Source organism: Triticum aestivum, chromosome 1A, assembly GCF_018294505.1.
Source record: "Triticum aestivum cultivar Chinese Spring chromosome 1A, IWGSC CS RefSeq v2.1, whole genome shotgun sequence".
Lineage (NCBI taxonomy): Eukaryota > Viridiplantae > Streptophyta > Magnoliopsida > Poales > Poaceae > Triticum > Triticum aestivum.
Window position 1 is genome coordinate 308,749,735 of NC_057794.1, and position 6,000 is coordinate 308,755,734.

Sequence of the window (6,000 nt, forward strand, 5' to 3'; positions counted from 1 at the left end):
GTAGAAAATTTATCGCGTGAGGTTCGCTCCAAATTCTAGCTCATTTGGACATCTGAGTAGCTGTCAGCAAAAAAAAATCGGGACAAAATAATATATGAACAGTAAACTATTTTACAGACCCTGAATTTGTCTTTTTTCCGAGAGTTGCTCATTTGTCCAAATGATGTGAAAATTGGAGTGGGTCTCACGCATCAAATTGCCTACCATGGAATTTTTTTTAAGAATTTTTGGACTTTTTCTAGTATTTGTTTTGATTTTTTATTCAACACAGGTGCAGATAAGCCCGGGCTCAGAGAAAAAATTCTTGAATGTTCTATCCCTTTTTAGGGGATATGATACTCTATCTACAAACCAAGGACGCCAATCCCCAACGAACCTTCGCTGGGGGTCATGGCATTCCCCTGGCGGTTTTGTGTATGTAAGGGTGAGGCTAGATTGGCATTTAAAAAAAATGCTATGGCAGTTTGTTTAAATTATGGGGATTTTTATGCATAAAAATGCCACCATCGGACTAAGGTCTAACGGATCTTGGGATGCTTGTCAGGATCTGACTTTTGGCGAACATTCACCAGATAGCATTTCCCTAAAGGAAAACATTTCTAATCACCCGACAGCTTACATGCAAGCATTCGCTGCCTCTTCCGTGTGACGCGTGTCCTGCATGGACTCAAGCATTTTCTCTTGCAACCGAGCCCTTATTGCAATCTCCCACCGCAACAACTCGTTTGTTGTAGGATTTGGATCCGGATCCCTAATATTATCTCCAGCGGCCTCCCATGTTGCTCCCAAGTTCCTTGTCGAGTCGCGTGCTTCCCTGCGCTGCTTCCATCTCCGCCGCCGACAACTTGCCAGCAGCAAGCATGCCGATGTGGACCACATGCAGGTCACGTTCTACCTCTCAATTTTTATACCATCGTCCATCCATGTTGTAAAGTCCTTCCGCAACATCATCTGTGTGGCAGAGTAGTGAATACGGGAAAAAATCTACAATACAATCTCCGTCAAATATTTGTACAACATGATCGAGCTTTGTTTCAATGGGTTCTGCAACACTAACTTTGTTACAATAACGAGGACGGGGCTGGGCCGCTGAATGGACCAGATCTAACGGTTGCTGAGGCCGCACGACATTATCTATGTTGGCAAAAAGTGAAGACGAAAAAATAATCTGTAACACAATCTCCATTGAATATCTATGCAACACTGATTTTGTTGCAATAATGAGGAGGAGGCTAGGCCGCTGAATGAACTAGATCTAACGGTTGTTGATGCTGCCCAACATTATATATGTTGCAAAAAAGTGAAGACAAAAAAATCTACAACACAATCCCCATTGAATATTTCTGCAACACGAGGTCTCACTAGTAGAAAAAGGGTCAAATGTGAAGCACATTAGTGCCGGTTTGTAACAGAACCGACACTAATGTGATCAATAGTACTGGTTCGTGGCGGCGATTAATAGTACCAGTTCATGCCGAACCTTTAGTACCGGTTCATGCCACGAACCGGTACTAAAGAGGCTGTGGCAGCCTGCTGTCAGGCTATGGCCCCATCATCACCATTTAGTGCCGGTTCGTACCACGAACCGGTACTAATGAGGTTATGCAAGCTATTTTTAGTCCCACCTCGCTCCCTAACATGGCTTTTACCACCTTAAATATGTTACTTCTCAAACTATCACAAGCACTTGGTCTTCATTAAACTATATGTGTAAAATTTGTGGCCGCAATATGAGTCTTCACCGGTTTACAAATCGTTGAGGACTCATATTGACAATTCAGATTGTACACAAAAAGATCATTGATGATCAAATTATTTTTGATGTATAAGATCATATTGACAATTCAGACTGTAAAGAAATATAAGATCATGATCTAAATGCTCTTATATTTTTTGTGTTCAGTATGCACCATTCAAAGCGACATCATCAACTTTCAACCATTTCTGCCTTCATTTGCTATTTTTCATGCATTTAATGATTTGTTTTGAGAGCTAAATAACCTTGAAATTGAAAAACACTACAAATGAACTCTGAAAAAGTTGAAACTTGGCATGGTATCATCATTTCACCCACATAGCATGTGGAAAAAAGTAGAGAGGGTTACGGCAAAAAACTGGATGCACTTCGTTTACAAACTGAACAATCTTTTTTGAAGTATTCGGGTTTCTGACAAAATTAAACTCATCTGTTACAAAGACATTTCATTTTTTTAAACTTATTACAACTCCAGACTTTTTATGCATTCAGTATACACCATTCAAAGCGACGCCATCAACTTTCAACAATTTCTGCCTTCATTTGCTATTTTTCATGCATTTAATGATTTGTTTTGAGCTAAATGACCCTGAAATTGAAAAGCACTACAAAATGAGATACATTAGTATCGGTTTGAATTTGAGCTGGCACTAATGTGTCCATTAGTTCCGGTTCCAACTGCTAGGCAGGAGGAGCTCTTTAGTACCGGTTCGTGGCGAACCTTTAGCACTGGTTCGTGCCACGAACTGGTACTAATGAGGTTGTGTCAAGTCAGGCTGGGGCCCCACGAGCACCTTTAGTACCCGTTCATGGCATGAACCAGTACTACAATTTCTTAGTAAGGTGTTTTTAGTCCCACCTCGCGAAGAGAGAGGCACTAGGAGCGGTTTATAAGCCCTGAGTGCAGAGACGATGAAGAAGAGGCTCAATGCTCACATTGCTTAGCTTCAAGCCTTGAGAAATATGGTAGACTGCATGGAGCTATGTGCAGTGCCGTCTACACTATTCCGAAAGGTTTGAAGCTAATTAACAAGCATTGCACCTCTTTTTTATTTTTAATAATTTACTACAACTCCGGACTTCTTCTGTTACGGCAAAAACTGGATGCACTTTGTGTACAAACCGAACAATCTCTTTCAAAGTATCAGGGCCGATTTCAGACGAAAACTCATCTGTTACACCGGCACTTTATTTTTTTAAACTTATTATAACTCCAGACTTTGAACCATCAAGTTTCAACCATCAACTTGGCATGATATATAAAAATAAATGAATAGAAGAAAAGAAAAAAAGCAGAAAAGAAAAAAATTATAGTAGAAAAGAAAAAAACTATAAAAAAACTACTTATAAATAAATACAAGAAAATAAATATAGTAGAAAAGAAAAAAACTACTCAGAAATAAATACAAAAAAATAAAGCAGAAAAGAAAAAAACTATATAAAAAAATTTGGGGCGCTGTCCTGTGGGCCTGCTAGACCACGGGCGTGCAATTTCAGGCCCACAAGGCCCAGCAGACTCACAGGGTAGCGCGCCGTAGTTAGGCCCAGAAGCCTGCTTTATAGAGGAGTTTGAAAGGGCAGCTGCGTTGGGTTTATAAATCAGTGCGGCTGCCCTTCGCCCGGCGAGATGGGACTAAACTTTGTGGTGGCAGCGCACCACCTTTAGTACCGGTTGGTGGCTCCAACCGGTACTAAAGGGTGACCTTTAGTACCGGTTGGAGCCGCCAACCGGTACTAATGGCCTGCTCTTCCCGCCTCTTGGCCTGGCCAAAGTTGGCCTTTAGTACCGGTTGGTGGCTCCAACCGGTACTAAAGGCCTCTCCTATATATACAACACTTACGAAAAATTTCAGTTAGTTCCTCTGTTCGTCTTCGTCGCCGCCCCGTCCCCGTCGCCGTCGTTGCGCCCCGGCCGTCCCCGGCATCGCGCGCGCCCCGGCCGTCCCCGTCCCCGTCGTCGCGCGCGCCCGGCCGTCCCCGTCCCCGTCGTCGCGCGCAGCGCCCTGGCCGTCCCCGCCCCCGTTGCGCCGTCCCCGCCGCCGCCCCCGTTGCGCCACTGCCCGTACGCCGCCGCCCCCGTCGCGCCGTCCCCGTCGTCGCCGTCTCGCGCCGTCGCCCGTACGCCGCCGCCCCCGCTCGTACGTACACACACACATACACACACACACACAATTTTTTTACTTATTTTTTGTTCTCTGTTTTTTAGATTAATGCATGTCAAATTGTTAATTAGATGAATTATCTAGATAAAAATGTTAGATTAATGTGAAATGTTAGATATGAATTAGATAGAAAAGTTAAATATTAATGTCAATCGTTAGATGAATTAGCTATAGATATTAATTAGGTATATGAGATTTGAACTAGTTGAATTAATATAACTAGTTTGTTTTTAGTAAATGCTTAGTTGAATTAATTAGTTGAATTAATAGAACTTGTTGAATTAATAGAACTAGTTGAAATAATAGAACTAGTAATGTTTCACATATATATAGAACTTAACTAGCTAGATGTTAATGTTAATGATTTTTTCTGTTATTTGTTAATGATTTTTTTCTATTTTTTAATTATATATATATATATTTAGTTTATATAAATGTTAGATTAATGTCAAATGTTAGATGAATTAGATAAAAATATATGTTAGATATTAATGCCAAATGTTAGATGAATATTAGAATTAGCTAGATATTAATTAATGTTAGATAGTAAGTGTTCAATGTTTCACCTATATGAACATAGGAAATGTCGTCTGACGATGAAAAAGATTTCATTATGTGCGAGCACTGTGAAGACCAACGCGGCCTGTGCGACAGAAATTTCCTTGTTGATAATAGGCGCGTCAGCATCAAGCTGGATGAGACATTCGAAGTGGATACAGTAAGTCACAACGGCAAGTATTTTTTCGTAATAAAGCATGACTTATGCTTCATTTGCTTGAACTTATAATTTTAAATTTTCACTATTCTACTAGCGCATCCCCGGACATGCTCGAATTTTTTTCTTGGATAAGATAGGTTTCAGTGCGATGAATGATATGGAGGTAAAGAGAGTTTACTTGAAGACCGAGCATGTGTATACTTTAAAGTCAAATTATACAATGCGGACACATACACCCATTTTGAATGCAAAACTTGGCAAGCACTATGCAAGGCTTATGCATTTGAGCCTGATATGGTTATCACCTTCGATATTCGTTCGGAAGATGATATTGAAGGTAATAGAGACATCTGGGTCGATGTGCAGACGCCTCCAGTTCTACCATTATGTGAGTTTTTCTCAACCATGTTTATGTCTTTGATATTGTTTATTCAAAAATAGTTGACAACTAATTTCTATTGTCAGCTTATTTCGGTTCAAGCAAACATGTCCGATGCTTGGTAGACAGGACCTACTAATGTCCCGGGGCTGAACTAAACTGCGAGGAGGTAAGTCATTATGTTTCATGGCTTGAGGATCTTCATACTGTCAAGAAAATTTTTCTTCCTGCACTTAAAAATGTAGTACTCAAAACATGCGACCAATAGTGATCGTATTGAACTACGGTCACATCTATAATGGAAAGATGGTAAGATTTTTACTATTTATCCTTAGTGCATCTTTTGCATACATCATTTTTGAAGCTAAACTTTCATTGCTAAGTATATTAATTATTATACGATGTTCTTCAACAGGGACTCCCGATGACAGTTGTGCCTTAGTGGATCGAGACAAAAGGTCGCATGTCAATGGTTAGCTTACAACCAAGATATTCTACATTCCACATGAGTGCATTCAGGATTTCTGAAAGCGATGAATGCTTAATAGTGAAAGATTAGAGCAAAATTGTTAACGATCCCAGAGAAGTATTAGGAGGCAGCAAGGAGAAGCGCATCCCACGATTAGGAGACAAATTCATCTGCATGCTCCAGTATGATGAATCATGAGAGCTATACATGTTCTATGCTATTTTACCTGAGAGGGAGCAGCAGGAATGATTTAGCTAGTTCATGCTCTTAGTACTTGTCCTCTCATGTCCGTATTCTCGTCCTGAACTTAATTAATCTCAAAGAGTGATTTGCTTGTGAACGCTTATAATATCATGACCATGTTGAACTCGATGATATCTTTGCTTCTGTTACAAGTGAATGTTTCTTCTTTAAGCTAGTGTTGGTGGTGATTAGATAGCGGTAATGACTATGATGATTAAATAGTGGTAATGACGACTACGATGATTTTTAGCTAGCTAGTATATACTGTTGTTG